The sequence below is a fragment of the Delphinus delphis genome, chromosome 17, assembly GCF_949987515.2.
Source record: "Delphinus delphis chromosome 17, mDelDel1.2, whole genome shotgun sequence".
Classification (NCBI taxonomy): Eukaryota; Metazoa; Chordata; class Mammalia; order Artiodactyla; family Delphinidae; genus Delphinus; species Delphinus delphis.
The window spans coordinates 29,124,585-29,132,415 of NC_082699.1; the positions used below are offsets into that span (position 1 = coordinate 29,124,585).

A 7,831-nucleotide genomic window follows, 5' to 3' on the forward strand; every position below is an offset into this window, starting at 1 on the left:
TTTCCTTATTGGCTCAGCTAGGGAAGGATGGAGTCTATGTGAGTTTAATCAAATAGTAATTTGTATGGTCAAAGGATCATCCATTAAAAGTTATACAGCTTAACACCTATCGTGTGTCAGGCTCTGTTTTAGGCACTGGTGATACAGCAGTGAACACAGTAGACAAAATACCTGCTTTCAAAAACTTTCCATTCTGGAGGATAGAGACAGACGTTTTGAAAGTGAGTGGTATAGCTCTTAATGATGGGCTATTTTTGGTATGCTGAAAAGTATACTTTGAAAGCAGAGGATATGAATGAAGAGAATTTCCATGGTCAGCAAAATGACTTGAAAAGCTACCTTAAGGTAACAGTGGAGATGGCCTTGAAAATTAGAGAGGTAATTAATTCATGATTTAGAGTAAGGGTCAGCAAACTTATTCTGTAGAGGGACAGATAGTAAATATTTTTGGCTGCCATTCAGTCTATGTTGCAACTACTCAACTCTACCACTGTAGCTCAAAAGAAGCCACAGACACTACAGAAATTAATGTGCTTGGCTCTTTTGGGATAAAACTTACAAAAACTGGTGGCAGTCTGTAAGCCATTGTTTACCAATTCTTTCTGTAGAGTCAAGCTTGCTGTACTCAAACTTGGCTTCACCTGTTACTTAATGTATGACCTTGTACAAATTACCCCAATTCTCTAAGCTTCATATTTCATAAGAGGAAAATAAAAGTATTTGTCACAGTTCCTAGTTCATAATACAGTCTCAAAAAAATCTTAGTCATTATTACTATGTTTTATTGTGATAATAAAACAGCTACTGATAATGTGTGATGAGTATGAGTATGTGTGTGTGTATATACATGTGTTTGTATACATGCATACATGGAAACATATGCTTGTGTGAGACTGATCTAACATCCACTTTCCAGATCATGAAAAGATTAAAGAATGCGGAAATAATATTGGTGAAATGACCACCAAAAGTGAAGGTATTGGAGTTTTCATGGCAGAGTAGTTTTGAGTACCAAGATCACCCCACCTTCTGAGATCATTCTACTGGATATGGAGGACCAAAAACTAACATAGATAGAACTTCTGTGGCCCCAGAGCATTATTTTAGACAGAATAACATATGCTTGGGAATTCTGCTGCTGGTGCAGTAGTAGAGGAAGACTGAATGGATACTAAGGTGAAATTAACCCCCTGCGTTGATGTGACAGAAAACATAGTTTGGGAAGATCACTGAACTTTGTAGAGCAAAGAACTGGAGAGGAGAAAGCAACATGAAGAATGAGACCCAGAATTCTGCATAGGAGTCACCATGAGACTGTTGCTGAATACTCAGTGACATATCATAGGGCGAGTCCTTTCAAGACTACATAAAGAATGGACCAGGAAGCTGTAACGTGGATGATTCTCAAAGCTCACAAAGAACTTGGAGATGTTTGAGTTCTGGCCAGCCAGATTCTAGGAGCCACATTGAATACCCAGAGTACAGTCTACTCTAAATCAACCCACCAAAAAAAGCTTAAAAACAAGACTTAAAGAATCTAGCTGAGGCAGGTGTTGAAATTTTCCATGCAGTTCCCAATCATGTCAACAGTGTTTTTAAGGGTTTTTGTCACAAAGCCCTTGAAAGCAGAAGGCCCTCGACTACAAATTCTGAACAAATCAGAGTCCTTATGACTGGAGCAGCTGATCAAATTGCATATTCACTGCTGTACACTATTGGAAATGGATCTGTCTTTGGTAAAGACCAGCCTATAATTCTTGTGCTGTTGTATATTACTCCTATGATGGGTGTCCTGGATGGTGTCCTAATGGAACTTCAAGACTGCCCATCCTTCCTGAAAGATGTCATCACAACAGATGAAGAAGAGATTGCCCTCAAAGACCTGGTTGTAGCCATTCTTTTGGGCTCCATGCCAAAAAGGGATGGCACAGAGAGGAAAGATTTACTCAAAGCAAATGTGAAAATCTTCAAATGCCAGGGTGCAGCCTTGAAGAAGTATGCCAAGAAGTCAGTTAAGGTTATCGTGGTGGGAAACTCAGTCAATACCAATGGCCTGATTGCTTCAAGTCCGTCCCCAAGGAGAACTTTTGTTGCTTGACTCTTTTGGATCACAGCCAAGCTGAATTGCTCTGTTAAACTTGGTGCTAAATTTAATGTGACTTCTGATGATGTAAAGAATGTCATCATCTGGGGAAACCATTCCTCAACTCAGTATCCAGATGTCAACCATGCCAAGGTGAAACTGCAAGGAAAGGAAGATGGTACTTATGCAGCTCTGGAAGATGACAGCTGGCTCAAGGGAGAATTCATCACGGCTGTGCAGCAGTGTGGTACTGCTGTCATCGAGGCTTGAAACCTAACCAGTGCAATGGCGGCTGCAAAAGCCATCTGTGACCACATCAGAGACACCTGGTTTGGAATCCCAGAGGGAGAATCTGTGTCCATGAGTGTTATCTCTTATGGCAACTTCTATAGTATTACCAGTGGTCTGCTCAATTCATTCCCTGTTATAATCAAGAACAAGACCTGGAAGGTTGTTGAAGTTCTCCCTATTAATGATTTCTCAGGAGAGGAGATGGATCTTTCTGCAAGGGAACTGGCAAAAAGAAAAGAAACTGCATATGAATTTCTTTCCTCTGTCTAACTAGACAATCATTTTGATGTTACTAAGTACCCCAACACTGAAGAATCTAAACGTTGTCTTTGACTCTAGTACCAAATAATAATAATGCTATACTTAAATTACTTATGAAAATGACACATTTTAAAGATTGTGTGTTTCTTGATACAAATCTGTGACAGTTTATCATCATGCTGTTAGTGCTGCATTCTAAATAAAATATGTATTCCAAAAAAATCTAGACAATTATCAAGTAATCTAGCTAACAGAACAAAATTTCAGTTTAGCATTCTTTCAAAAAAAAGATAAAGAAACAAAACCCAGAACTCAGCAAGCTCACACTTATGATGTCCAGCATGCAATTAAAATTTACTAGACATGCAGAGAAGCATGAACATGTTTCTCATCCCAGAAGAATAATGTGACAATAGAAACAAACTAGGAAATGATATAAATGATGGTATTAGCAGACAAGAATGACAAAAGAACTATTGTAAACATGTTCAAGTATTTAAAGGAAAATGTGAATATAAAGAAGAGGAAAAGAGAAGATATTTTTAAAAACACCAAGTGTACTTTTCTAGGGTTGAAAAATACAATATCTGAAATAAGAATTTTACTGGGTGGTCTTAATAGTAGATTAGATACTACAAAAGAAAAAAATCAGTGAAATTCAAGATATAGCAATCAAAAGTATCCAAACTGAAATGCAGACAGGAAAAAAAAAAATCTCTAGAAATAAACAAGTTGAAATATCAACAACAACAAAAACAGAACCTCAGTGGCCTACAGGAAAAAATTAAGTAGTAATTATTTAAATTATGTTATATATGTTTAATTACAATATATGTAATTGGAGTCCCAGGAGGAGCTAGAAAGAGGAGGCAGGAAAAAGCATTGGAAGAAACAACAGCCAAAACTTTTCTAAATAAAACAAAATATAAACCCACAATTCAAGAAGTTTATCAAATCTTATGCAAAGTAAATACATAGTAAATTACACAAAAACACATAATAATCAGGTCGCTCAAAACCACTGATAAAGAAACACATTCTAAAAGAAATAATAACGACAAAAGGTGCATTACTACAAAGAAATAAAAATTACTTCAGGCTCTTCATCAGAAACTATCCAACCCAGAAGACAATGTATGGCATTTTCAGAGAACTGACGTAAAAAAAAAGTGATCAAACTAGAATTCTTTTCCAGCAAAAACATTCCTTTGAAAAATGAAAAGAGAAATAAAACTTTTTGGGCAAATGAAATCAGAGATATTTATTGCCAGTAGAACTTTACTACAAGAAATATTAAAGGAAGTCCTTTAGGATGAAGGAAATTGAAATCAATTTGTAATTCAGATCCACACAAAGCAGTGAATATCACTGGAAATGGTATATAAAAAGTTTTTTCATTTTTTAATTTTTCAAATGATAATTATTTAACACAAAAATGCTAAGAATATATTATAGAGGTTATAATATGTGCTGAACTTAAAATAACTATGACAACAATAGCACTAAGAAGAGAAAGGGAGAAATGGAAGTATACTATTGTAAATTTCTTACATTAAACACAAAGTGGTGTAATATTATCTGGAGTTAGACTGCATAAATTAAAGATGCATACTATAAACCCTAAGACAACCACTAAAAAACTACTAAGAGCTACAGCTAATAACTTAATAATGGAGATAAAATTGAACATTAAAAACTACTTGTCTAATCGAAAATAAGGAGGAAAAGAGGAAAAAGAAACAAGATGGTACAAATAGAAAAGAAAATTTAAAAGGTAAATGGCATATACCCTGAGAAAACCATGATTCAAAATGAGACATGTACCACAATGTTCACTGCAGCACTGTTTACAATAGCCAGGACATGGAAGCAACCTAAATGCCCATCAACAGATGAATGGATAAAGAAGATGTGGCACATATATACAGTAGAATATTACTCAGCCATAAAAAGAAATGAAATTGAGTTATTTATAATGAGGTGGATGGACCTAGGGTCGATCATGCAGAGTGAAGTAAGTCAGAAAGAGAAAAACAAAAGCCGTATACTAATGTATATATATGGAATCTAAAAAAAAAAAAAAAATGGTACTGATGAACCTAGCAGCAGGGCAGGAATAAAGACGTAGACATAGAGAATGGATTTGAGGACATGGGGTGGGGAGGAGGAAGCTGGGGCAAAGTGAGAGTAGCATTGACATATATACACTACAAAATGTAAAATAGATAGCTAGTGGGAAGCAGCAGCATAGCACAGGGAGATCAGCTTGGTGCTTTGCGATGACCTAGAGGGGCGGGATAGGGAGAGTGGGAGGGAGGCTCAAGAGAGAGGGGATATAGGGATATATGTATGCATATGGTGATTCACTTTGTTGTACAACAGAAACTATGGCTAAAATATCGAGGCTCAATTAATGCTGTCTACAAGAAAACTACTTTAAATATGAAGACACTGAATCATTAAAGAAAAAGATGGAAAAAGGTACCACACAAACACTAATCATAAGAAATCTGGAGTGGATATATTAGTATAAGAAAAATTAAATTTCAGAACAAGTAACCCGAACAGAGATTAAGAGGGAAATTATGTAATGATAAAGACTCCATAACAATCTTAATGTGTAAACACCTAATAATAGATCTACAAAATACATGAATTGAGAGCTGAAAGAATTGAAAGGACAAAAAAGTACATCTAGATTTATAGAGATTTCTTTATTCCTCTCAGTAATTGATAGAACAAGTAGACAAAACTCAGTAAAACTATAGAAAGCTTGAACAATACTGTCATCCAACTTGATCTAATAGCCATTTATAGAATAATCTTCACTCTCCCCAACAAGAGAATACACACTATTCATGTGCAAATGAAAAATTCACCAAGAATACTGGGGGATAAAACAAGTATCAATAATTTGAAAAGATAGAAATGCTAGAGTATATACTCTGACCATAATGGAGTTAAATTAGAAAACAATAACAAAAAGATATCTGGGAAATTCCCAAATATTTGGAAAATGTACAACAGATTTCCTAATAACTCATGGGTCAAAGAAGAAATCACAAGGACTATCAGGAAATATTTAGAACTAAATGAAAATTGAGATAAAATATATCTAAATTTTGGAGGTACATCTAAAGCAGTGATCAGAAGGAAATCTGTGCTCTAAATGCTTATGGTAGAAAAGCAATGAGATCCCAAGTGAATAATGTAAGCTTTCACCTTAATGAGCTAGAAAAAGAAGAGCAAATAAGTCCCAAGTAAGTACAAATGTGGCAATAATGATGATAAAAGCTGAAATAAATAAAAGAGGAACAGGCAGTAGAATTAATGATACTGAAGCTTCTTTTTTGAAGAGATCAATCAAATGAAATACCTTTCACTAAGCTTTCAAGTGAAAAAGAGAGAAAACATAAAATACTAACATGAGGAATAAACAATGAGATATCCAATATTAAACAAATGTTAAAGAATAATATATATTATAAATAACTTTAGGCGAATAAATCTGACAACTTAAATGAAATGGAAAAAATCCTTGACAGACACAAATTTCCAAAACTGGCAGAAGAAGAAATCAAAAATTAAATTGTCTTTTATCTAGAAACAAAATTAAATTCATAATTTAAATTTTCTCAAAAAGGAGACTCCTGGCCTGGATAGCTTCATTGATGAAAGCGTTCATGTAAATCAACCATATTTCAATAAAAAATAAGCTAAAAATTGAAAAAACCTTTCAAACCTTTAGGAAATAGATAATAAAAATCTTATACAACTTCTTCAGAAAGTAGATAAGGAGCTTCCAAACTCATTTTATTGGGCCAGACTTACCCTGATAACAAACCTAGAAAAAGACATTACAAGAAAACTACAGACCAGTATTCCCAATGAACTTGGATTTCTTAATATTTTTAAAGTTTAGCTAGTAGAATCCAGCAACCTATAAAAAGTATAATACACCAAGAACAAGTTTGGTTTATCTCAGGAATGTAAGGTTGGTTTAATATTTGAAAATCAATCAATTTAATCCATCATCTCAACAATCTAAAAAGGAAAAAAAAAAACAAAAACATAAGATCATCTCAATAGATGTCCCTTGAAAGCATTTGGTAAAATTTAACACTCATTCATAATAAAAACTCTCAGCAAATTAAGGAAAGGAAGGGAACTTCCTCAACCTGGCAAAGGACATATGCAAAAAATCTAGAGATAACATCATATTTAATGGTACAACACTGAATGCTTTCCCTTAAAATCAGGAACAAGGCAAGGATGCTCTTTCTTACTACTTCTGTTCACATTATACTATGTGTTCTAGTCAGTGGAATAAAATGGGAAAGGTAAATAAAAGCATACAGAATGGAAAGGAAAAAGTAAAACTCTCTTTATTTGCAGAGGTATGATAGTGAACATGAAAACTCCCAAGAAATTTATAAAACACTACTAGAACTAATAAATTCATTAGCAAGTTCTCAACACACTCTGCCAATATTAAATAAAATCAAGTGTATTTAAATATACTATCAATGAACCATTAGAAAATGAAATTAAGAATCCATTTACAATAGCATTAAAAGCATAAAATACTTCAGGATAAGTATATGCAATACCAGTACTATCAAAAATACAAAACATTGCTAAGAGAATTTAGAGGAGACCTGAGTAAACTGAGATCTATACCATATTCATGGATGAGAAGACTCAGTACTGTTAATGTGTCAGTTCTTCCTAAATTGATCTACGTATTAGCAATCCCAAATTCCTGGAGGTATTTTTTCAAAAATAAAAATTAAATAGCTAATTCTAAAATTCATGTGCAAATGCAAAGAACCTGGTAGAGTCAAAATCATTTTGAAAAAGAACAGATTTGGAAGATTTACACTTCCTGGTTTCAACACTTTCTAAAGTTATAGTAATCAATACAGTGTAATAAAGATAGGCTTATAGTTAAATGGAATGGATTAAAGAGTCCAAAAATAGACACTGAGTTTTCACCAGAGTTGCTAAAGCTAGTTCAGGGGGGAAAGGACTGTCTTTTCAACAAATGGTGTTGAAACAATATTATATCCATTTAGAAAAAAATTAACATTGACTCTTTCCTCATACCTTATGCAAAAATTAATTTGAAATGTATTATAGTCTCAAATGAAAAAGTTAAAACTAAATTTCAAGAAGAAAACATATTAAAAAATCTTT

The 7,831-nt window shown here is 33.8% G+C and overlaps 1 pseudogene; it reads left to right on the forward strand.

Moving 5' to 3' along the window:
- Window positions 1-1,654: 1,654 nt before the first annotated feature.
- LOC132440229 (malate dehydrogenase, cytoplasmic pseudogene) lies at window positions 1,655-2,707 on the forward strand (annotated as a pseudogene).
- The last annotated feature ends 5,124 nt before the right edge of the window (window positions 2,708-7,831 follow it).